Source organism: Mobula birostris, chromosome 25 (genome assembly GCF_030028105.1).
Source record: "Mobula birostris isolate sMobBir1 chromosome 25, sMobBir1.hap1, whole genome shotgun sequence".
NCBI lineage: Eukaryota > Metazoa > Chordata > Chondrichthyes > Myliobatiformes > Myliobatidae > Mobula > Mobula birostris.
In genome coordinates, this window is record NC_092394.1 from 51,285,618 (window position 1) to 51,312,709 (window position 27,092).

Here is a 27,092-nt window from a genome sequence, read left to right on the forward strand (position 1 = left end):
TTTAAGACTCTACCATCAGATTGAACTTAAAACACTTCAATTTTAGTATAAAGTCTATCATTAATGTTAATGATTGTTTTTAATAATTGTTTTGTTGTAAGAGTTTCCTGGTATCCGTGTCTGAAATTGGCTGAGACTGCTGAAACTGGCTTGATAGTCTGAAAGAACATGTATGCGTTCTATGGACAGAATAAAATGCCAATGATTTGTGAATTCACATTCAAGGGGACTTTATTTATTTATTATTGAGATACAACGCAGAGTAGGCCCTTACAGTCCTTCGAGCCGCACTGCCCAGCAACCCCCAATTTAACCCTAGCCTAATCACTGGACAATTTACAATGACCAAATTAGTCCATGAGGTATAGGAGCAGAAGTAGGCCATTCAGCCCATCGAGTCTGCTCTACCATTCAATCATGGGCTGATCCAATTTTTCCATTCATCCCCACTCCCCTGTCTTCACTCCATACCCTTTGATGCCCTGGCTAATCAAGAACCTATCTATCTCTGCCTTAAATACACCCAATGACTTGGCCTCCACAGCTGCTCATGGCAACCAAATTCCACAGATTTACCACCCTGTGACTACATTACCTACAAACTGGTATCTCTTCGGACTGTGGGAGGAAACCGGAGCACCCGGAGGAAACCCACATGGTCACAGGGAGAACGTAGAAGCTCCTTACCGACAGCAGCGGGAATTGAACCCAGGTTACTGGCACTGTAAAGAATTGTGCTGACCACTGTACCACCGTGCCACCCTGAGTTCAACAACTTGAATACATTAATGGGGGAAGGTGTGGAGTCTGAGTTAAAGATATAGGGACACACAAAATTCCTGAACTTCATTCAGGTGAAGCCGTTCAGAAGGTATGTGGCCACTCTAACAAAAAGGGGGGATTGTAGGTTGAGTTTCAGAAATGAAGCTGAGCAGACAGAAAGAATATCAGTGGAAGTGTAGCTTTATGGCACTGACCGTGATTCAGTTGGGAGGATGCTGCCGGGATCGATAGATAGATAGATAGATAGAGATAGTGGAGATAGTGAGAGAGAGAGAGTGCAGGAGCTAGAGAGAGAGACAGGGAGTGAGCTCTCAGGTGCTTGTTAAGATGCAGTGGATGAAGAAATCCTCAGACTTTAGTGTGGCTGTAAAATATTTGATTTTTTTAAAGCTCTATAAGTAAGTCTGGATTATCTCAAGAGGCTCAGTGGAAATGATAATTCCCACAGATAATAGACTTATTCCACTGACAATAGATTGGAAGGTGTCGCTAGGGGTTCCCCTAGACCCACCCTGAATCGGGTCCCAACATGTAAGTGGACATGGTACCGAGCAGCTGCCCGGTCGGATTAGCATGGTTACGTTACCACAGCTCATCACAGCCAAAATCTGGAAGCAGCGTTAAGCCAGCCTTGAGCTCCAGGAGAGGCTGTGCTGCATGGGAAATGCAATTATAACACTGATAAACTGCCTTCTGCTTACAGCTGATGATCCAGCCTGAGCTCCCCAGGGTTGCTGTCTCAACGCACTGCTGTCAACATTACAAAGGCACGTGGCTGTGGACTCAAACCACCCTTCAGCCATCAGTGCTGAAGTTCAGCAGAGGGCCAGTCCCTTCAACCCCCCCCCCCATCACAATTCTGAATTAAAGTAAACCCCTTCTGCCTGCACATGATCCATATTCTACCATTTCCTGTACATTCATGTGTCTGTCCAACAGCCTCTCTTAAATCTACCTCCACCACCTCCAGGTACCCACCACTCTGTGTATAAAAAACTTACCTCCCTCACTTGAGATGCATGTCCCCTGGTTTTTGAACATAAATCTGCATGCAAGGTTAATACTATCTCTTAGTAATATTTGCCCACCTGCTCTGAAGAGTTAAAGCAGGTCAAACTTAATGCTCCAACGATCAGGCCCACAGTATCAAACCATCCCAGTATCAAACCATCCTGTACAATAGAGCTTCCTATGCCCTTTCCAGTCCAATACCTCAACTACTAATCCTTTCCATTCCCTATGAAGCTGCTGTCCCTTCGTGGTTACATAGCAACAATTCAACAGATACCAAGGCTTGACTGAAGAGAAAGAGGTGGCATGTAGTCCTGAGACACAAGAGATTCCACAGATCACAAACAAGAGAAAATCTGCAGATGCTGGAAAACCAAGCAACACACACAAAATGCTGGAGGAACTCAGCAGGGCAGGCAGCAGCTATGGAAAAAGATCACAAACAAGAGAGATTCTGCAAATGCTGGAAGTCTTGAGTAACATACAGAAAACACTGGGAAATAAAGAGGGAAATAAAGAGTCAACATTTCAGGTCCTGATGAAGGATCTCAGCCCAAAACATCAACTGTTAGATTTCCCCCCATATGTAATCCTGAGGTCGAATGAAAATCCATTGTCATCAATAGGCTCCATTCTTCCTAAGTTACATATCCCATTCACTGACATCTACAATTAATGCTACGTGACATTAAATTCACAGTTAGGGTGTTGGACTAGGAAATGTGTACGTGGCCCATGGTACATGAGCAGTTTCCAAGTAACAAAGCCTTGATCCATCAACCATCCATTAATCTGCGCAGAGCTTAATTGGAACAGAGTTGAAGGGGGAGAGGTCTGGAATAGCGCGATAAAGAATGGTTCCTTTAAATACATCAGCAGAGTGCCCAGCCACATCTTGCTCCTGACGTGTAGTGAGGCTGTGGTGTTGGTGGAAAACAGGAAGTGCACTCTGTAACTTTTGCCGAGATTTCCTTCCCCTGTTTACACCCTGCCGGCATTCCAGAACGATGCACAGGAAGGCAACAAGATTAACAGCAGACACCACTGAATAAAGTCTGGCTGTTGCTATGGCGCCACCGACGATTTGCTAACACTGAAGAATAATTGAAATGTGAGCAACATCCCATTGTGACACTGCAGATGTCCAAAACTCCCAACAATAATCCTTGTGCTTGCTCAACACCCAGAACCCATAGGTGCTTCCTGCAATCTCCCATAAAGAGATAGCTTGCTGAGTTAGGTTTATGAGGATGTTGCAAGATCTGGAGAGCCTGAGTTATGGGGAGAAGTTGGCCAGACTATGGCTCTATTCCTTGGAACATAGGAGAATGACAGACGACTTTTATAATGTTGTAATTATGAGATACATAGAAGAAGTGCAGGGGTAGCAGAATTTTCCTCTAGGTTAAGGGAGTCCAAAACTAGGGTATGGAGTTTTAGGGTAAGAGGGGAAAATTTAAAAGGGACCTGCATAGTGGATGGCAAGTGTGCAGAACGAGTTGCCAGAAGTGGTTGGGGTAGGTGAAAATGTATCGTTCAAGGGTCGCTTGGATAAGTGCATGAACAGGCAGTGCTTGAAGGGGTATAGACTGAACACAGCAAATCTGGACTAACTGAATGGACGCCATGGACTAGATGGGCTGAAGAGCCTGTATCCCTGCTCTATGAATCTATGAGCTCACTTGAAATTAGACACAGATATAATTACTTTCAGAAAGAGGGATTGAAGCCATATGAAGAGATTAAATAAATTGAGTTTTTCCACCCCCCCCCCTTCAAACAGGAACCAGGATTAAGTGGAGGAGATTAAAATAAGAAGGTGTTCTGTTAACAAGGAAGCAACTGTTTGAACTGGCAGCAAGTCTGACAACCAATATGCACAGATTTAGGACCGTTGGCCGAGGAACACAAGGCTCAATAGGGAGGGTTGGTTTTTGGCAGCCAGTTGTTCTGTAGTTTCCAACCTGGAAGGATGCTGGAAGCAGATTTAATGATAACCTTCTAAAAGGAGTTGGAAGAGTGAACAGAAAAAGCAAGGTTTTTTTTTGGAAAAGCAGGGGAGTGGAATTACTTGGCGAGTTCTTTCAATAAACTGACAACGGAAGATCTAATGCAGGATCCAGTGATCCCCTTCCATAAACCGAGTGGGAAGATTTCAGAGTACGGAGTACCACTGAGATTTTAGCTGATCTGGTCAGAATTGTGTTGTTCTGGTCTACGACTGGGTACGAAGGAGATGTTCGAGGTTTCGACAGGGAGGATGCTGGAGAGTCTAGAGCCAGGACTTAAACTCTCAGGATGGGGAATTACCCTTTTAGGATAGAAATGAGGATAAGTTACTCCTTGTGGGCAGTGTAAATCTTTGTGGATTTCTACAGGGAGTGCCCAGTCATCAGGACGAGAGTGAGATGGAGAGAATTTTGGACATTCAAGGAATTGGGGGATATGGAGATCAACAACATGGATCTGAGGCACAAGAGGAGAGTTGATCTTGCTGAATGGGCTCTGCTTGCCCTACCCCATGGATGTAAAGATTCCTACAGCATTATTTTGGCAAAAGGCAAGGAACCCCCAGCTCAGTAACCAGGACAGTGCTTACACCTCAATAAACACAGTTGATCCAGTCATCCTGCTCACCACAGTTTGTAGAGTTTGCTGGACACAACTTGGTTGTTGCATTCCAAAAGTTTTGTATGCTTCGGTAATGTCATGGGGTAGTGTGTGCATCACGGCATAATGCACTTCCCATGGATGTGTGGGATTGCTTACCTGAATGATTTAATTAAAACAGGCTACAGCCAAAAGCCCCTGCAGGTTCTTTGACAAGTGCATCAATTCTCAATTTATTTTTGTGTTCCATTACTGCAATGATTTATTTATAGGTGGCAGTGACCTACACTTTGCACTGTTGGTCTCAACTGCGTGATTGACGAGATCTGGCTTGTTAACGTCATTCACTGCAGCCCTCGGGAACAATTTGATTGTTGTGCTTGCCATAAGGGAACTCGATGTGCTGGTCACACTGCTGGGGAACAAGGGATTAGGTAACTGTCCAATCCCACCAGCCAACCCGTGGAGTATTAAGACCACAAGATATAGGAGCAGAATTAGACCATTTAGCCTATTGAGTCCACTCCACCGTTTCATCATGGCTGATCCAGTATACCTCTCAGCCCCAGTCTCCTGCCTTCTCCCCATATCACTTCATGCCCTGTCTAATAAAAAACCTATCAACCTCTGCCTTAAATATACCTAATGACGCCTGTGTCAATGAACTCTACAAATTCCCCACTCTCCGGTGAAAGAAATTCCTCCTCTGTTCAAAAAGGACGTCCCTCTATTATGAGTTTGTGTCCTCTGGCCTTAGACTCCCTTGTCATTGGAAACATCCTCTCCACCTCCACTCTATGGCGGCCTTTCGACGTTTGATAGGTTACATGAGGTCACCCCTCATTCTTCTGAATTCCTGTGAGTAGAGGCCCAGAGCCATCAATCATTCCTCATATGACAAGCCTTTCAAGCCTGGAATCATTTTCAAGAACCTCCCTTGAACCCTCTCCAATGTCAGCACATCCTTTCTTAGATAAGGGGCCCAAAACTGCTCACAATATGCCAAGTGAGGCCTCACCAGTGCTTTATGAAGCCTCAACATTACATCCTTTATATTCTAGACCTCCTGAAAGGACTCCCAAGTCCCTTTGCACCTCAGATTTTTGAATTTTCTCTCTATTTAGAAAATAGTCTACACTTTTATTTCTTCTACCAAACTGCATTTGACCATACACTTCTCAATACTGCCACTTCTTTGCCCATTCTTCCAATCTATCTAAGTCTTTCTCTAGCCGCTCTGCTTCTTCAAAGCTACATGCACCTTCACCTATCTTCTTATCATCCGCAAACTTGGCCACAAAACCACCAATTCCATTTTCCAAATCATTGAGTGTTCTGGTAGGGACAAAGATGGAACAAGTGTATCTGCACACATGCTGCCTTCAGCAGAGCTGACGGGGAGCAAATTCTTTCCAAATTCAGCCAGCGCTTCAGTTATGTTGCAGGAAGCGCAAGTCCCCAAGGTCCACCATTGGAGGATATGACTATTATTTCCAGTAAAATACCCAACGTTCTCGTGAAACAAACAACATCCTTTTTTTAAACACGAATGTGTCTGCTGAATGACGGAAAGTGTCAAAAGTGAAACTAAATGAAAGCTTTATTCCACCATTGCCCATTCTGTGCATTGTATGTATGAATAGGATATTCTAATTTAAAGCTACCATGTAGGACAACACCCAGGGTTAAAAGCTCCTGTTTGCCATCTCATCATCCAAGGATTTATTGTTTCTGTACTTGCTATTGACGGGAAGTCTTGGCAGATCCTGACAGGTTACTTTTTTTAAACTCTCAACTCACAACATGGGTTTCTGGAAATGTACCTCCCATCGCCACCTCTTCCCACCCTCTCCAGTTCACTCTAGCCTACATTTGGATCTGTGGATATGTCGGACAGGACTGCGAGCCCTGGGTCACCCAATAGACACCTCTCCCCTTGAAGTAAAATCAGAGCAAAAGAATTTTAACAAAGATGAAGGTCTCACTCTAAATGAGAACTGGAATTTGATTATAATCCAGGTGGGAGAACGGATCCTGATTGGATGAGGACTAACCAATCAGGAGAGACAGATCACTAGGCTATAAATGCCAACAGAGTAGACATACCCAGGCATCACCCCTGAAGAAGGTAGCTGAGTTTGTCATCGAAATGTCAATTATAAGCGATACCTGTACCTAGCTGTGAGCCCAAGAAGAGTTTATTCGTCAGTGATGCCTAATTATTCCCATAAGCCAGCTGAATTCCCACCTGACCATGAGGAACTTCTCTCCAGCTATTCCCTTCTGCAACCAAGTTTCAGTTGTGAGATCCTACGTTTGGACAGAAGCCGTTGAACTCTGCTGAGCATTTTTCAGGCCTCTGTCAGGAGGAACCCTTAAGTATGCCAGCTCCTTGCTTGAAAGAGGGATAAAGAAGGGAGGGGGGAGCGAGGTCGGAGGATGGTCGGAACAGCAGAAGGAGGAGCTAAAGCAAACAGAAGTGATATGATGAAGGGAAGTGAACAGGAGAAGTGGCCAAGCAATGATTCAAGCAAAATTCTCTTGAGAAAAATGTAATACCAGCAGGACTTTTGCTGTAGAGGGACTTCAGACCAAAGGAATGTCAATCGCTGATGTAAAACAGGCAGGCATAGTGCAATCCCACAGCTCAGGTGATGGTAACTGAGAGGTTAGTGCACCCAGGACACCAAGGAGAACTCCTTCTACTCTTCTAGGAAATCATACCCACTGGGTGGGGCAGTTTAATCTCAAACAGGAGCATGAGAAACAGAGGCAGGAGAAAACCATGGAGACTGCAGAGGCTGGAATCTGGACTAGGAAGTGAACTGCTGGAAGATGTCGATGGGTCAATCAGCATCTGTGGAAGTAAAGGGATGCTGAACGTTTCGTGTCAAGACTCTGCTTCATGACAGCCTTTCGTACCTGCTCACCGATCTATAAACTCAGCACCATTTCCCATATCCCTTCATTCATTTAATATCAATGCAAAATTAGTCTCTATCTGAGTAAACTCTGTGACTGAGTCTCTATGACTTCTTTTGTGGCAGACTTCAGATTCCCTGCCCTCTGGGTGAAGGCGTTTCTGTCCTGACTGGCGGATCCCACGTTGTGACCCCTTATCTATTGCAACAGTACCTTGCCGTGGGCTGAGGTCCCTGGAGGTCGGAGGAATTCAGAGGGCTATTTCATCAACAATGATACCATACCTTTCTTACTTACAGAATGCGGCCAGGAATTTGCGGAAGTTTTCCTGCATAACTTCACACAAAATCAGCTGCAGCATAACTAGGAGATTAGTAATTTCCAACAGCGAATCAGATCAGCTAAATTAAAGACTCCTCAAGGTTCTATGACTGGCTGGAATGAAATACAAAGCGGTGTGGTAACTATAAGGTACTAGCGTAGTTAAGAAGAGACAGTGCAGTGAATTTGAAAACTGATTTCATGCATTTGATACTATTACTCCAGGGAGCCACCTTCGTCTCCAGCCCAAACACTTCTCATAATTGTTTTGCATTGCTGGAATCCCAGAGCAACATCTACACAACACAAAGGTCTACTTGAACTCTGAGCGTACATTTAAGATTTTATAATCCACAGATAGACAGGAGACCTCAGCTGCTATTTGTGTGGAGTCTGCATGCTCTCCCTGTGACCCTGTGGGTTTCCTCCCACAGTCCAAAGACATGCAGTTCGGTAGGCTGGGTTCATCGCTGTAAATTGTCCCAAGTGTCTAGGTAAACAGTAGAATCTGGGTGGGGGGGGGGGTGACAGGAACATGGGGAGAATAAAATGATGGGGTTGGTGCAGGATCAGTGTCAGTGAGTGGTTGCTGGACAGCAGGGACTCGATGGGCTGAAGGTCTTGTTTCCCTGCTGCACGGCCCTGACTCTGAGGCAATCTAGCCCTTGTTATAGGAAATACGTGACCATCAGTTACAAACTCTTTATCTGTACTTCCACTTGACACCTCCAGCACACTGACGTGGTTCTGTTTTAATTATTTATTTTGTATTGTTGCGTCCATTTTTGTTCTTTTGTTTTCGAAATACTTTCTCTTGACTTTGAGGCTATGTTGAGTAAAGGTATTAAAGTCAGCTTTAGAAATGCTTCTCTCTGAGGTACCATCTTTTAAAATGAAATGCTAAACCACTAACCTAACCACAGAGTCATAGAGCACTACAGCTCAAAACAGGCCCTTCTGCCCATCCTGTCCATTCTGCCTAGTCCCATCTACCAACACCCCCGGCTCTCCATATCCCTCCCATCCATGTACTTATCCAAACTTCTCTTAAATATTGCAACTGAACCCGCAACCATCATTTCCACTGGCAGTTTACTCCACACTTACATCACCCGTTGAGTGAAGTTCCCCTTAAATATTTTACCTTTCACCCTAAACCTATGGCCTCTAGTTCTAGTCTCACCCAACCTCAGGGGAAAAAGCCTGTGTGTGTTTATCCTGCCTGTGTGTGTACCCCTCAGGATTTTGCATAAGATCTCCCCTCATTTTCCTGCGCTCCAAGAAATAAAGTCCTAACCTTACCTATTCCCTTTAACCCAAGTCCCAGCAATACTCTTGTAAAAAGACAGTCATTGTACTCTTTGAATAGTGATGGGAATGCGTGCAACATCGATTGACACTAACCTCACAACACTCACCCCTAAACCACACCACTGTTTGCAGACTCTGCTGAACTGACTGGCTTCCCTGGGACCGGTATTCACAGATTTTCTTTGCTAAACCAGAATCACAACCCAGTTTAAACCAAATAACTAACTCTTTTTAAATTTCCTACATCCTGTTGTAGGACTTGCAGTTATTTCTTCCCAGCATTTGGATTATCCCAGAAACACAGCTCCACTGCCACGACATCCCTGTGTCCGCACTTAAAAAAATGCTTAATTACAAATGGAGCAGCTTTTAATTCAACTCAGCAAGTGATGCGTGGGATGGGTGGGATAGAAATCTGAATTAAATTGAAAATGATGGAAAACTCAGCAGGTCAGGCAGCATCTGTGGAGAATGAACTGCCAATATTTCACGGCTGAGACCTTTCAGCAACGCTGATCTTCTCCCCATCTCGTGCTCCCAGTGAGGAACGGACCATTCCCAGTCCCTCACGTGGTGTCCAACCACCTACGGACGCAGACTTTATTTATTTATTTAGTGAAACAACACAGACCAGCCCTCCAGGCCCTTCGAGCCAGGACACCCCGGCAACCGCAGACAACCCCAGTTATCCCTCACCTAATCTCAGGACAACTTACAATGACCAATTAACCTACCCTTTGGTCTCTGGGAGGAAACCGGACTACCCGGGGGAAACCCAAGCGTTGCACGGAACAGCTCCGGAATTGAACTCGGAACTCTGGAAGGCCCCGGGCTGTAACAGCGTCGTGCTAACCACTACGCCACCATGTCACCCTTTTACAGGATATTACAGAACTACAGACTCCAGAAAGCAGCTCACCTTGTCATTAAGTATATCTCAGATACATTATTAGTGTTTTAAACATTAAGTGATAGGGGAAACAGTGCAGGAGAATGATGCTGGGGTAAAAGATCAACTAGGTCTTGTTCAACGGTGAAGCAGGTATGAGGGGCTGAATAGCCTGTGCTTTCTTTCTATTTCTTATATTCCTTATGACTGTTTTTCCTCTGGCTGACAGCTCAAAGATAACCAGTGTAGGATGGATTGATGGAGGCGTGTTAGAACCCCAGGAACTCAGCACAGGTTTGCTCTCTGACTGAGCTGCTGAAACAGAGGAGCTTTTTACTAATACTCAAAGAAAGAGAGGACTTCTGCTCACGTTATTTAACAGGACACCTTTAAGCCGTGGTGCGGCCACATCAAAGTCCGAGGACTAGAGGATCAGCCCTCACCCTGAGTGTTGTCTGCGTGTAGGTTGCACGCTCTCCCGCGCGGGTTCTCTCTGGGCCTTCTGGTTGCCACCCACACGCACAGGGCATGCAGGCGAGGTACTGGTTACTTGTATGTTGTATGTCAATGGCAAAGTATCCAAAGAGAGTCGATGAGCGTGTGTGAGGGCTACAGGGAACTAAGGAAGGGGGGAATGGGACATGGGATCGCTCTGAATTATGTGTTGAACCATCACTCTGTTCTGGGAACCCCATTGCTACCTTTAGAAGGGTGGAATCTCTCATATAGTTTACATTTCTGCTGACTGGCTGTCTCCTAATTGGACACTTCAGTCTCCCAGCTTGATGTTCTGGATTTCTTAAAAGGGAAAATCAGGGAAAATCCAAATAGTTCCCTCTACACCCTTCATGGTCACTCACCTCCATTCATTCACCCATCTCACGCTGTGCATGCCTCCTGGCATCCCCCCCCCCAACTCAGTTGGGCCCCTCCTTCCTGTCAGTCAACCCTCCCCGCAGACTTACTCCAGGTCAGTACCGAAGAGCCATTCACCTGTCCTTTAGCCAGTTGCAGCATTTGACTCCTGGATCCCTGACACCAGATAATGGAAAACACATCTGCTCTGTCCTCACCTCACGAAGGTACCTGTCGTGGAGAGAATCTGCTGAAGCCTCACCAGGCAGAGGAATTAAGTGGACTGGGCTTATTCCAAGGGATAATGAATTAGTTTCAGATCCGGGCTTTTACATGTAGCTCATGTTTCCCCTGGTTAGAATACTGGGCCTAGGGCTCGCAATTTAGTCAGGATTGGGACAAGAAGAGGTTCCTTCACCCAGGGGACGGTGAATCATTGTAATTCTCTGCTCAGGATGACGGTAGGGATTCAGTCGCTGAGTATATGTGCCCTCTTCTCATCACTACCATCAGCAAGGAGGTACAGAAGCCTGAAGGCACACACTCAGCGATTCAGGAACAGCTTCTGCCCCTCTGCCATCCGATTTCTGAATGAACATTGACCCCACGTTGGCCCTGTGAACACTACTTCACTACTTTTTTATCTCTATTTTTTGCACTTCTTATTTAATTTCACTATATACTGTATGTGGTGGCTGAAGCCCAGCTCGGGTAAACAGTCTCTTCCTGCGGTAAGTCACGCTGAATTACCATAGCTCTTTTCCTGATCTCCACTCACAGTCAGACTTCTAGCCCCTGACCTTCACTCTCCAGTCCCCTGTCCTCACTCTATTCCTCCAATGACCCTCAAGCCCTGTTCATGACAAACGGATTACAAGGTGTCCTGAAAATACATTAAGATTTTAGATACTGCCGGGGTCTAGTAAGTTCAGGCTACAATTGACAGTTACAGGATACAGGAGCTTCAAGCAAGGGTGATTACTCCATCTGCAAGGAGGTTCTGACATCTGATGCTTACATCACATACATACAGGTAATAACATCTCAACATCCTCTACATGCAAGTTTTGTTTACATCACTCCCTGCAAATATAGAGATGCAGACAACAACCACTTCCTCTGGTGTAGGGAGGACGAGGAGAATAGCAGGTCCACGCTCACTTAGGTTAGAATATTCTGACAGGGTTCATAGATTCTGAGCCTGTGCCCTTCATCTCTCCTTCCTTGGAGAGAGACATGGAACAGAAATAAGAGGGTTGTCCTGTGAGTGAAGGCTTAGGAAATTGGGTTGGTTCTTTTTTTAAGATTAGAAGCATGCAATAGTGATTTCAAAGGAAGGTATAATATTCTAAGTCAGCTTGCCAGGTTGACATTGAGAGGCCGGAGAATCTAGAACCAGGGGCATCATTGCAGGCGAAAGTCTTTGACTTTGGGATCAGGACACTGGAACCTCCTTCCTCAGATGTTGGAAAATGCCAGATCTTTTGAGTCCATTGTAACTTGAGACTGGAGATTGAAGTTGAGGGAAATGGAAGGACAAATGTGGAACTGATGCATGACATTCGTCTATTATATAGAACAGCAGGACAAGCTCGATTGTCCCTTTAGCTGACTGCCTCTTGCTCCTTTTACATAGGTGAGCTCCTAACAACTGACATGTCTGTGGCAGCATTCTGCTAATTTCTGTAAAACATTCGATCTGATTTCTCCTACATAATAAATTCTCTCAGGTAGTAGTCACATCTTTGACTGTGGCCACGTCAGGTACCCTTCCCCCGTCAACACATACAGCACTGCACATTCAGCCAGGGAGGAGAATGAGGCCAGCACAATACAGTGCAAAGTAGATATCACTTCAAATACCACAAGCCCAGATATTTGCATCTTATTAACTACAGACATTGCAGATGAAGATAGTGATGAAGGTCACTTCTCACTTCACATAAGCAATTAAATACCAGGGCATCTTCAACTGAGAAAGCACCTGTGTTCAGCATCTGACTCCAGCATTCTGCTTTGTTTACAAGAAACGTTGTCTATTCCACAAACTCCTCTCCCACTGTGATATTACAGCTGCCAACAACCTTCAGACTTGTCCTTCATCATCAAGGATTTAATCATCTTGAACAGAGTGAATGAAAAGTTTAAACTAAATTATATCCCAGTTTTTCCCCAGTCATCCGGTACCTAATCTGATCCCTGCAGTGCTCAGAACTTGAGGTGGTTAACCAGGGGAAGGAGCAGACATAAAGAGAGACAACCGCCTTGCCCCCGCTCCTATTAACCCATGTCAGCCCCATAGTCTTCCATGCCTTTCTGAATCAAATGTCTGCCTGCATGCTTCTTAAACCTTGCGAGAGTCCCATCTCCACTATCCCCTCCGGCAGTGGGTTCCAGATTCCAAAGAATTCCCTCTCATCGTCTCTGTGCCTCCAACCACTCACCTTGAACCCACATCGTCTTGTCTTAAACATCCCCATCATGGGATTAAGAATTTTAGTATCTAACTTATCCATCTCCTTCATAATTGGATATACATCTCAGCTCACCCCTCAGCTTCCTCCCCTCTAAGGAAAACAAACAGTCTAATCAGACGCAAACACGAGGAATTCTGCAGATGCTGGAAATTCAAGCAACACACTTCAAAGTTGCTGGTGAACGCAGCAGGCCAGGCAGCATCTCTAGGAAGAGGTACAGTCGACGTTTCAGGCCAAGACCCTTTGTCAGGACTAGTCTGAGACTGCAAAGGAGGGGAGCAGAAGTGGGTGAAGGGGTGGGGAAGTTACACAAGCTGGCAGTTGATAGGTGAGTTCAGGTAAAGGGCAAGCTGGGTGGGTGGGGGAGGGAGGATGAGGTAAGAAAGTTTGAAGAAGTAATGGGCTGAAGAAGAAGGAATCTGATAGGAGAGGACAGTGGACCATGGAATGACCTTAGATTCCTTCTTCTCCCCCAACCATCCACCTTCCCCCTCACCCGTCACCTGCCAGCTTGTACTCCTCTTCCTCCTCCCCCTCTTGTAGCTGGCCCAGTTAAATTTCCACTCTACCGTGTTCCTTACAGTTTTACTGATGGGCCGATTCAGTTGCTATTGACTATCAAGTGGTGGCGGTTTGTCAGAGATGGTCACTGCCTGGCGCTAATGATACCAGTCATTTACCAGTCCAAATCTGACTGTTCGGAATCTTCTGCAGGTCTGCTGCTTCATGGCATATTGAACAGCTCGCCCATGCTTCAGAGCACACTCAAACAGATCATTTATTCCCATTCCTCACTCATACAAAGGTGCCATAATATCCATCCGGAGTTCTTGAAATGGAGACACCACCTGAGAAAATGGGGCCAGAAGACCACAAGACATAGAGCAGCATTAAGCCACTTGGCCCTTCGAGTCTGCTCCACGATTTCTTCATGGCAGATCTATTTTCCCTCTCAGTCCCAGTCTCCTGCCTTCCCCCCATATACCTTCATGCCCTGACCAGTCAAGAATCTATCAACCTCTGGGACCAATTGCAAGGAGCTGGGGTTTTGCCAGTCATCCGATCAGCACCGACATTTTGGCATCTAGCAGAGTGTGGGGGTGGGTCAGGAGCTTGGAAAAATGGGCACGCAGTACAAAGCCACAGATTTTAATCAAATCATAGCCTGAGGTACGAGCGAGTCTCGGACAAATCAGAAGGTTGGGATCTGGAGCTGGCAGCCATTAGAGCTGGGAGAGGATTAAGAGGAGAACTTTAGCAAGTGGTCCCCTGAAAAATTATCGACTGAAGAACCTGTGTTTTGAAGTGAGGTGGGCAAGCAACTGGTTAAGGAATAAGGGTGTTAATCATCCATTTGCATAGGTAAAGTATGACTAATTAGTGCTACTGTGCACTGTTTTCACTGCTGAAATGAGTAATAGTTACATTTATGCATGAGAATATCAGTTGTACAGAAAGAGGGAGGAAGGGAAAGATAAATAGTTATCTATTGACTTAACAAGCATTTATAAGAAACCCGATATTGTGGAATTCATAACTTAGCTGTAAATAAAGAAATTAAACTGAGTAATGCCAAGCAAGCTTTATCCCAGATAGCATTATATCAAAGATGACAGCCACTTGGACCAAGCAGACTGTGTTGCAAGCGGTCCTCATCACACTGACACAAATCACCCTCTATCTCCCCATTCCCATTGCCTGTCTCCTTCAATAATTCCACTTAAAGTAATCAAATTGAAAGGGTATTTGCACTCTACCCTGTTTGCACGGATCCATACATCCTCCACCTCCCACCAACTGACACCAGTTTTCCTGGGGACTTGCCAACTCCAATCCCATCTTCGAATAAAGGGGATTTGGCTCTGTCCAAGAATTCCAGATGCATGCCTGCGCAGATGAAAATGCGAGCATCACTTTCACTCTGTAAACTCAGCACCACTCTCTGCCACAATGGCAGCATCCAGATTTCAGAGATCAGCAATCGAGGATCCACAGGTAACAGGCAGATCTCTCATACGTTGCAGGCTATGGACCGGATCAAAGCCACATTTTTTCTCCAAAGCAAAGCAGTTTGCACATTCTCCCTGCAACTATGTAGATTTCCTCCAAATGTTTCATTTCTTCACATGTCCCTAAGATGTGCTACTTGGTGGGTTAATTGGTCACAGAAGTTACCCCCAGGATATAGTTGAGAGGGGAATCTGGGGGAATTGATGGGAATATGCAGGGAATGAAGTCTTTGGATGCTGGAAGGTCAGTATAGGCAGTGGTCTGCTTCTGTGATGTCTAACTATGACTCAAAGCAACTTTCACCTCACACCATGCAGCCTCTGAGCCAGTAAGTCGTGGATTCAAATCCCACTTTGGAGATCCGAGCACCTCAGTGTCATTCTGAGGATGTGATACACTGATGGAAGGACCTCTTTCAAAGGGTTTATCCAGTGATGGTCCCCATTTGCCCTGTTTGATGTAGGATAGGGACAGGAATGAAACCAGTGCAATAAACCCATGACCAATACTTAACCTTTAGCAATAAAAAAAACACAAAATCAGAATATTTGCTTGTTGCTCTCAGTGAGAGCTTGTTGTGTGAAAGTTCACCACTGGGTCATGGAGTCAAACAGAAACAGGCCGTTTGGCCCTCTGTGCCTCTGTCAATCACCAAGCACTTGTTTACACTAATCCCAGTTTATTCTCCTACATTCTTATTGCTACCCTCGCCCCCCCCCCAGACTCTACTCTCTCACACACTAGGAGCAATTTATAGTGGTCCAATCACCTACCAACCCATTTCCTACATTACAACACTGTGCACCTGCAAGAGAATTCCGAGAAGCATGGTTCTCTGCGAACAATTCTATGAACAAACACATAGACCGTGATACTGTCTTTGACTTGATGTGGGCAAAATTCCAGTCCACAAGGCACGAAGTTCACCACACAGCCAATCAGCGGCGAGATTTCCTCCCCACGTCACAACTGAGTTTCTGAAATGACGCGCAATCAGCTGATTGATAAGTATATAAAAGCCCAGCATTCGGCAGACACGCCACAATCGGCAGCGCACTGACGACGTCCCCTCGCATGGTGACGAAACGCTTGCAAGCTAATTGCCAAGCTCAGAGGACAACTCAGCCTCCTGGGCTACACACCTTCTGAATTATTTCCCACTGTGCGCACACTTCAAATGAATTTGATGGGCCAGAAAACATTTCTGCTGAAGCTGCAAAAGGCCCCGCAGAAATACAAGAGGGAAGGGTTAGATTGATCTTACAGCAAGTTAGCAGGTCGACGCAACATCACTGGCTGAAAGGCCTGTACTGTATGCCGTAATTTGAAGATTCTTTGTTGTTATTTGTCAGTTCACAGTGTGAAGGAAAACAAAATGATTGTTACCAATGTTCTAATGAAATGTAAGCTCTTCTTAATGCCACCCAGTTTTCAGAGAGGTGTCTTAAAAATGTCATAACCCTTACCTCCCATCCCCTGTTGCAGTAAACAGCATACACTGTAATGTTAGTCACTCATAATAGCCCTCTACTACCCCTCACGTTCCAGCCAAAGAGGGTGGGTAAACTTACGGAGATCTTTATCTCCTGTCAAATACAAGCTGCAAATCTTGCCTGAGCTTTGAAAGGACTTAGTCACTGTATTCTCAGCTAATAAGAGTTCCAGGAAGAGCCCACGTCACGTATCAGCCGGGGCCAGGTTTGTTGGTGGGGTAAGTCCGTGTGCTCAGTGATCACGCAATTCACAAGTGATCTGCTGAAAATGTTTTTCTAAGAATGTGTTTTTCTTTTTATCAGTTAGCTCCAGATCAGAGCTGCAAGCTGTCTGGGTGTATTTGCTGCAGTCTCTCTCTCTCTCTCCTCTGATTGGCCAGCCCTCTTAGACCCGCCATTGGTGGCCATGATGGGGCTCCCGCCCCTTTCTGTGTGTGTGTGTGTGTGTGTGTTTAGAAACAAAGCGCGCTGCTGGATGTGTGATTGGGTGATCCTTGACTGTCAGCAGAACAGTATTCCTGTTCTGGTATCACAACCACACAACAGTTATATTCAGACCAATCAGCCCATCAGTCAGCAGCATCACTCTTCTGCTTTCTCCCTGGAATTATCACCTTTCAGATCCCTGTTGGCATAACTTCAATGGTTTATGTGCTCACACTCAGTGCACTTGGCATCATGACACTGGCAATTTCCTTTTCATGGCACTTGCATGAGACTGGGAATAAAACATTCCCCTGGCATGTGCAATAGAGCTTGCATGCAAGATAGTAATCGTACACAGACCCAGCTGGGATAATGCCCCACTGAAAAGCAAGATAAAACATAAATGCTTGAAATGCAACATGAAACGTGAAACAAGAGATTGCTTCCGTGGAAACAAAGTCAGTGTTTCAGTCTGGCAAAAGGTCACTAACCTGAAATGTTAACCCTACTTTTCCTCTCCATAGATGCTGACTGACCTGATATCATCCTGTAAGTGTTCTGTTATTATTACGACACAAAGAGTCAGTCTTCACAAAATATATTAATTTCATTAAACGGCAGTGAAATCATGTACTAATATAGTAATTACATGACCTCAGGATGTCCCAAAGCACTTTATAGCTAATCACACACTTTTGAAGTGTAGTTGTTTTTAATAAGTTGGAAAAGTTGCAGACAACTTGCTTGTTGCAATCTCCCAAATAAAATACAGTTGTGATCAGATCATGGGGGCGGGGGGGGGGTGCTAATATTCATATAGCAGAGAAGCAGGTCTCTCAGCTCACTAAGTCCGTGATGGTCTTCAAGTACCCGTGTAAGCTCATGGCATCTCCATCAACTCTTGCCTACTCTAGGAGCAATTTACAGTGGCCAGTTGTGGGAGGAAACCAGAGCACCCAATGGAAAACAATCCCTGATTATTGATAAACCCTATATATGTTGCTGATAAAATTGCAGAGACTTTAAATTGCTCTGATGTAGTTACCTTTAATTAGGAAATGATTGTGGACACCGAGGCACAGGGGAGGGATCTAGAAGGAAAACGAAGAGGAATTGGGGAACTGATGATGACCAGCAACAAAAAAAAAATCCAGGGAACAACTGAGAGCAGGATGGAAATGAATTCAGAAACAGGAGCATCTGTTCCTGTTCACCATCTCCTCTGTACATGTAGACCCACAAACAAACATGCCAGTAACAGTTAACCCTACACCATTTATCCTCTACTCACTAATCTTGTGTGACATGTTAAATCCATGCCTTTGATGAATGAAAAAGATCTGATGGTGCTGTATGATCTTCCAGATTCTCAAAGCAATTTCTACTCTTCAACTAATAAGTCAGTGTCAGAGAAACCACACAAAAATTACTCAGCAGAGAAAGAAACAAACGTATTGTTTCATGTCAATGACCTTTCATCACAGAACCTGAAACATTAACTCTGTTTCTCTCTCCGCGGATGCTGCCTGGCCTGATGGAGATCTTCAGAATTTTCTTTTATATCAGTTTTCTAGCATCTGTAGAATTTTGTATTAGGGAGCCCCAGCGTCTTTTCTTTTCCTCTTTCACTGGTCCTTGTTCATTTTCTTCCACTCACATCTTCTCAGTTCCAGATAGATGACCTATAACTTGAGCCAACCTGCACAACTTTCATTACTACCTGAGCATAGCACCACGTTGACCACTTTGCTTGATAATTGATTGTTAATTTGCTTTCTTATATAATTACTTATAATTTATACTTAACGTATGAGTCTCTAATGTTATGTGCCTGTGATGCCACTGCAAATAAGCTTTTCACTGCACGTGTGGATACATGTAGCTGTGCGGATGAGAATAAGCTTAGCCTGGATCGACTCTTCATTGATTTAGACAGATACCCAACTGAATAGGTCCCACACCTCAATCGTGATCAATATCTCACAGCTCAAGGTCAATGTCCCACCAGCCAGACTCACTGTTCCAATCATTTGGATTAGTATCCCACTGGCTAAATCTTATGCCACACTGACCAAAATTAATGGCTTTCCAATCAGGATTAATACTTCACTGATCCCAACAGATAAGGATGCTGCCTGGATTGTAGGACTTTAGTTATGGGGAGAGATTGGATAGGCTGGATTATTTTCCCTGGAGTGAAGCAGGCAAGGCATGACAGAGGCGTGGATAGGGTAGATAGTCAAGATTCTATTCCTACGATAAAGGTATAACAAACACAAAGGCATGGGTTTAAAAAAGAGGAGTAGGAATTTTAAAGGGGAAATGAGGGGTAGTTTATACTTATACAGAGAGAAGTTGATATCTGGAACTCACTTCGAGAGGAGGTGATGGAATCAGATTTTACTACATTTAAGAGAAGTTCAGACAGGCACTTGGACGGACAAGGCACAAAAGGACAATGACTTAATACAGGCAACTGGGATTAACGTGGAGAGCCATGGACACTGTGAGCCTCAGGACTCTTTGACACCACATTCTCTGGGATGAGTACCCAGCAGTCAGACTCAACACCCCTCACTCTTTAGGCACAACTACATCTCCACTACCCCAATGCCCTATCTCCTTTTTATTGTGTTGGCTCTGGAAGTTGTAAACCTTCCATCATGCTTGCTACTGTTATAGTCCTATTTGCTGTTGAAGGGTTGTCCACTCTTACAGACAGTGTGAACTATCTCACATTAATCAGAATTAAATTCTATCTCCAGCCTGCCAGACAGCTGGATCAAGCTCAAAATGTTTAACAGTATCCTGTGTCTCCAGTGCACTTCCTGCTTTGTGTTGACAAGTTTATATTCGTTCCTTAAGTGTTTATAGATTAAGAGTCTGACACCACACAATGATCCCAATGAATCTCCTTGACACATGTCACTCACGGTGTGAATCTTTCAAGCAGTATACATACATACCTATTTTCTATAAATTTAAATTGCCAATATTGGTGCAAATGTTTACTGGGCTCTGGATTCCTGTAATTTCTAGTTTAATTAGAACTCTTTCAGGCAACTCTTTCTGTTGTCAAGGGCATTTTGAAAGTCTACACGAGCTAGATTGAACAGAAATTTCCAATTGTCACAATGATATCATTTGGAAAATCCTAGTCTATCTCTGTCCACGCTGGCTGCTTCCTGACCGACATTCCTCCACACCAGCTCTCCAATCAGCTTGCAACGTTCCAGCTTTAACCGCCTGCATCCTTCTTTAAAGTGCCCTATTTTCTTGTATCCCTTCCTGCAGTCTTCCACCAGCACCCTCATAACCCACAATGCTGACAGCTGGTCTCCAGTGAACACTGTGTCATGAAGAGTTGGCCCCAGTGGGCCTGTAGCCTTAACTCTGACCTCCTGAGGGATTTGTTCCAGTGGTGGCTCTTTTCTGACAGTGTAAGATGCTGTTGATAGTGAATGTGCTGGTATCCGTGATCTGCTAACTAATTATTTCACTAATAATGTGTGAACCAGCTATTTAGGATTTTCAGTTCCTCTATCTTTCCTACGTCGAACTCAAATAAATGTCACACTGATTTCATAATCTGCGTGAATAGTTGTGCATCACTAATAAGAGGGCACTGACCTGAAACATTGACCTGTTTACCTCCCCTCAGATGCTGACTGACCTGCTGAACAATCTGCCTGTTTTATTTGTTTCTCAGCATTTTGCTTTTGAATCAAATAAATCAGCAGGGAGTGCATTATTTGAGCATGAGTGTTTCTAGAAAATACTCTGTCATGTTTAACTACCTACCTTTAGTATGAGTATTACGTTTACCTTTTTCAGGAATATGTAAATTGCCTTGCCATAATAAAAGCCTCTCACTCAATGCCAGCAAGACAAAGGAGCTGATTATTGACTTCAGGGGGAGGAAATCAGAGGTCTATGACCCAGTCCTCATCAGAAGAGAGAAGCAACTTTAAATTGCTCATTGTTATCATGTCAGAGGATCTGTCCTGGACCCAGCACACAAGTGTAATTATGACAAAAGCATGGCAGCGCCTCTACTTCCTTAAATGTTTGTGCAAATTCGCCATGACATCTGAAACACTGACAAACTTCTATAGATGTGTGGTGGAGAGTATATTGACTGGCTGCATCACAGCCTGGTATAGAAACACCAATGCCCTTGAACAGAAAATCCTACGAAAAGTAATGGATATGGCCCAGTCCATCACGGGTAAAGCCCTCCCCACCATTGAGCACATCAACACGGAGCGCTGTCACACAACAGCATCCATCATCGAGGACCTCCACCACCCAGGTCATGCTCTCTTCTCACTGATTCCATCAGGAAGAAACTACAGGAGCCTCAGGACTCACAGCACCAAGTTCAGGAACAGTTGCTATTCCTCAACAATCAGGCTCTTGAATCTTTGGGGATAACTTCACTCGCCCCATCACTGAACTGTTCCCACAACCTATGAACTCACTATTAAAGACTCTTCATCTCATGTCCTCAATATTTATTGTTTATTTATTTATTATTATTATTTCTTTATTTTTGTATTTGTGCAGATTGTTGTCTTTTGCACACAGTTTGTTCACCCCTGTTGGTGCAGTCTTCATTGATTCTATTATGGTTACTGGATTTACTGAGTATGCCGATAAGAAAATTAATCTCAGGATTCTATATGGTGACATACATGTACTTTGATAATAAATTTACTTTCAACTTTGATTGCCGCCCTACTGCTTGAGAGAGAACCCTGTGTGAGTTTGATATCCTGTGTGACTGGTGTGCAAGAGGGTGAAGACGACTCTCCTTCTAATTTTAAGAAGCATTCGTTTATGATCAGTCTGTCCACACAGGGTCTAAGATCAGCTTGCAATGTTGAAATGTAGTTGCCTGACTGAGCTCCTATCTGGACGCAGACTGCAACCTGCAGATAGTGTGGCCGGGTCCCGCTCTGTCGTACAACAGGGGGTCTCACTTTAACAGAAGCAGCCTGTGCAAGGCGAGCAAGAGCAAATCTGCAGGAACTCTAGCTCAAGGGCCAAAAGGAAGGTCAAGGGCTGGCCCAAGTCTCGTCACTCGCTGTGCCTGATAAACCGGCTGTCAGTGGCACTGTGCTGGAGCTCAGCCCATTTATATGGTAATGACCTGCAATATGCTCCTCAGAAAACCTATAACAATTAAAAGTGGCTGACTTGATCACAGAAACCAACTGACTTGGTTCACTTAGACATCTGACACTTGGTTTGGCAACTCCAGACCCTGCTGCTTCTTTTTAAACCTTTGAATCTGTATTCTGATGAAAGGTCATTGACTGAACTATTAACTGTTTCTTCTTCACAGATGCTGCCTGACCTGCTGAGCGTTTCCAGCAGTATCTGTCTTTATTTCAGATTTTCAGCATCTGCAGACTTTACCTTTTTAATGCCAGAAGTGTATCAAATTGTGCAACTAAAGAGTAGTCAGAGGGATACCCAAACATTTGCATCGCCAAGGCAGAGAAGGCAATGGAGCTAATGTGGACAAATAGGATCAGTATTAAGAGTGGGCCTCTTCTGGTTGGCTACAAGTGACCAGTACATGTTAATGGTCTGGAAAACAGAAGTACTGGCTTTGTCACCAAGCTTGCAGATGATACAAAGATAGGTGGAGGGGCAGGCAGTGTTGAGGAGGCAGGGGGATGTGGACAGATTAGGATGGTGGGCAAAGAAGTGGCTGGTGGAATACATGTAGGGAATTGTATGGTTATACACTTTGGTAGAAGAATAAAGGCACAGGGAGCAAATTCAGAAACCAGGGGTACAAAAAGACTTAGGAGTCCGAGCACTGAGTTCCCTCAAGGTTAGCTTGCAGGTTGAGTCATAGTAAGGAAAGTAAATGCAATGTTAGTATTCATTTTCCGAGAACTAGAATATAAAAGGTTGTAATGCTGAGGCTTTATAAGGTATTGGTCAGACCACACTAGGAGTATTGTGAGCAGTTTCGGGCCCAATATTTACGAAAAAATTTGCTAGCATTGGAGAGGGTTCTAAGGAGTTTTTTTTGAGAATAATCCTGGGAATGAAAGGGTTAATGTAAGACGAGCATTCATCGGCTCTGGGCCTTGCTCGCTGGAGTTTAACAGAATGAGGAGGGATCTCATTGAAGCCTACTGAATATTGAAAGGGCTAGACATAGTGGAGATGGAGAGGATGTTTCCAGTAGTGGGAGAGTCTAGAACCAGAGGGTACAGCTTCAGAATACAAGGATATCCTCCTAGAATAGAGTTGAGGAGGAATTTCTTTAACTAGAGGTTGGTGAATCTGTGGAATTCATGGCCACAGATGGCTGAGAATGCCAAATCATTGGGTATATTTAAACTAGAGGTTGAGAGGTTCTCGGTTAGTAAGGGTGACAAAGGTTACAGGGTGAAGGCAGGAGAATGGGGTTGAAAGGGAAACTAAATCAGCCATTATCAAAAGGAAGAACAGACTTGACGGGCTGAATGGCCTAATTTGCTCCTATGTCTTATGGTCTAAATGGTACAACATTGCTGTGTCTGGGCTTTAGAATGACACTGTCATTTTCTGTTTAAATTTTTCTGACATCAGACCCTGCACCAGTTCCCAAACCTAAGAAACTCAAGCAGCATCCAACTATGATCAGACTGATTATACCCTAAATGACAATCACAGTCACTTGCTAAAGGAGTCAGAGGAAAAGAGATTTCTGACCAATTGTCCAGCCTGAAACTCCCACCCGTTAGTGATCTCCCATGGAACCCACCCTGTTCCATTTCCCATTAAATTGTAGGAACTGAAAATTGGGTGTCTCCTGTATCAATCTCATGGTCAGACAACAAGGTACCAATCTGCCTGTACAGTTTCATCACTTGCCTTGCTGCTGTGAGTTTAAATTACTTCCCCATGAAGAAGGAATAATGGTAGCACTCTTTGTGAAATCGCAAGTTGGAAAGAATGAACATTTTATTGTTTTGAAAGGAAGCAGTCATTGTTGTTCTGTTGCATTGGTAGGGTGCCTTCCACATTCTCAGGCCACCCCAAAGGTACTTTCCAACAGATGAGGGCAATTCAGACTTCAGCTAAAACTGGAGAACTTGCAGGACATTAACTGCCCCAAAAGTCACTTGAGGGGGGTCAAGGAAATTAAGCAGTTCCTCATATGGACCAACTGGAGATCATCTGATAAGACCTCCCAGAGCAAGTCCAACATGAGACCAGGTGATCCTGTCCTTCAGTTGCACATTGAGACAGTCCACAGGGAGTGTAACTGTTGGGCTGGCTGGTGAGATTTCTCTGGATGGACAATTTTCCACAGTGTGGCCCTTCCATTTTAATCAGTTATTATGTAAAAGCACCCCCTTGGCATCTGAGTGAAGTGCAAATCGAGTACAATTCACACCAGATATTACCCGGTCTTTGAACCCAGGACATCTTCACATTCAATGCAGCCAAGGAACAGGATGACTGCAGGTTTAATTTTACACATACCAACTACTTGTTTTTAATTTATGCATATTAAAATGTCAGAGTTGCACTGCATCAGTTTAAAAGACTTCTTCGCTAATGACCTTGCAGACATTGATGGCAGGCAGCACCTTCGAAGCAAATCGCAAATTTTGATGCAAAGATTTGCAATGAACAGTACAATTACTGGTGCCGCACACTGAATGAACCTGAAACCGAATTAAAAACAAGCACTGCAGCCCTGGCGCCATCACAGAACCCCGGGAGTGGGGAGGGAAGAGCTCCAACTCCGTTTGGTAAATTGCTAACGCCCTGAGCTCACCCACTGTGAAGGTGCACTGTACTGCCAGTTAAAAATGATAACAGCTTCAGTATCGATTGCTTAAATATTACATGCATAACCAGCAATACAGCTAGCCAAGGTACTGTAGGTGTTCTACTAATTTACACAGCTTATATCAGTCAATGCCATAGCACACCACCACCCCCCACCCGAGCCCTGCCACCTTTGCTATTCTTAACTTTCCACTGATGCTACTTCTGATACCTGTGATACTGCTCATAGATTGGGCTCTTTGCCTCTCCTGGTGTTGCTGGAGCAGCTTTGAGAGGGCATGACTGGAAAGATGTTCAGTGTGCTTTTTGCCTCCAAAGCCTCCTCCTCCTCTGATCTCAACCTCCTAGAGCCATTGATGAGAAATTCCCCTCCATTTACAAATTGTAAGTTAATTGTAAATCAGAAGCAGAACTGACTGATGCTACACATGGAGTTGAACTTACAGTCAGTAAGGTTTAGAGTCATTCAAGACATTGTGGTTTTTGCTGATAATGGAAAATAGACAAAAGCAACAGCTCGGAAATCATCATAAAGGAAGAAAGGAAAAGATATAGAAGAGCCAACTCATCTGGTGTTCACTTTTGCCCAAAGTTAAAATAACAGCTATTTGTGACCGTATCAATTAACATAGTCACAGGCCAACTGTGTAATCTTCGACTTGCCCCTGGAACCCTATGCCTTCTGCAAGTACATAGCCCCTGAAACAATGCAGTGTTCTTGGCCTTTCCCTGTTGCCATACATGTTATGATTTCATGTTCTATGCCACACATTTCTGTAAGCATTTAAAACAAAATCAGAAATGTAGGAAAAGCTATAAGCTGCTTCAACATTCTTTTATCTCCTTTTGCGAATGGTCTGTTTTGGGTATAAGATCCGGCATGGCTGCCTTACACGGGTTTTTGCCTAAATGCAATAGTTCTATGGCATGGAGTGGAATCAACAGTCAGGAATGGTGTGTGGTTTTACATGGTGAGGATGGCACATTACAAGCTCACCATAATACAGATCTGGAAGCCCTGACTTCTAATGCTTAGACAGTTTCAGGTTTAAACACATTTAAGTGCCATTCAGAATCTGAAAGCATTACCTCACAGGACTAGCACCTTTGTAATACCTGGATGAACCCATTGAAACCAGTGGTACAAATCCACAGTTCTGTGCTATAAGCTTTGAAGTGATATTTCAGCAATACTGTCTGCACGGACAGAATCTGTTCCGATTTTCTGGACAGTCACTCGAAGGTTTAGCAGTTACAGGTGAAACCCCGGGTGATCTCTCCACATTATATTTTTGTGCTCGATAACACCCTCTTTACCTCTCCTTCTCCCCTCGCTGTCACTCTTAGCCTCCCTTTCCTGCCTGCCCCATTCCTCCCTCCCATGCCTCCCTCTCCCCCTCCCCTCCACTACCATCCTTCCCTCCTCCGAAATTTTGCCTGTTTCATGTGAGAAACGGGCAGTGGCAAACCCCAGAAGCTCAGACTCGATTCCGGTCGAGCGGCCAGAGGCAAATGTTGGAAATCTGAAATAATCTGAAGAACCCCGGACATGACATTGAGGCTTCAGCTGATGAGAGAAACATACGGATTTTTAACTGGCAGCTTGCCTACAGCCTCAGGAGGGGTTCTGAGTATCACCAGCATATCATTATTAATTGTCTATTACTTGCTGTATTCAGATTAAGTCCAAGCTTAAGTAAGAGAAACAAGATACATTTATTGAATCCCAGAGAGAAAAAAAGAATCTTTATTTCCTCGTCTCTTTCATCATTAAGTTCCCATTTCCTCCCGTGTAGCTACAAATCTCTGACCTTGCGTTTTATTCCCTCCTTCGTAATCCTTCACACAAACACAGAGCTCATTCTGTGAAGTCCCAGTGCAGGGCTATTTGCACTGAAGTGATTTAGCTGCACACTGCAGCTAGTTTAGCATAAAGAATAATTCTACCCTTTTCTTAAAAAGGAGAATGTTCCTCCACAAGATTTCACTGCAAACCTACATTGTGCCCAAGGAAATCATTTCAACTCCTTTCAATCTAGTTTATCCTTTCATTATTTCTGCCATGTAAAACGAATGTTAGTTTTATTCAGACAGTGACGGTTGTGGTGCTGGTTTGCATCCCATTCTGACCTTTAACCCCTAAGAGGCAGGGACGTTGTTGGAGTAACATGGTGGGGG

General features: G+C 44.4%; 1 protein-coding gene across 3 annotated transcripts in view; it reads right to left on the reverse strand.

Annotated features, from left to right (window-relative positions):
• Positions 1-27,092, reverse strand: part of LOC140187917 (sphingosine-1-phosphate transporter SPNS2-like) — a 109,546-nt gene that overhangs the window by 61,331 nt on the left and 21,123 nt on the right. The gene's annotated exons all lie outside the window — the stretch shown is intronic.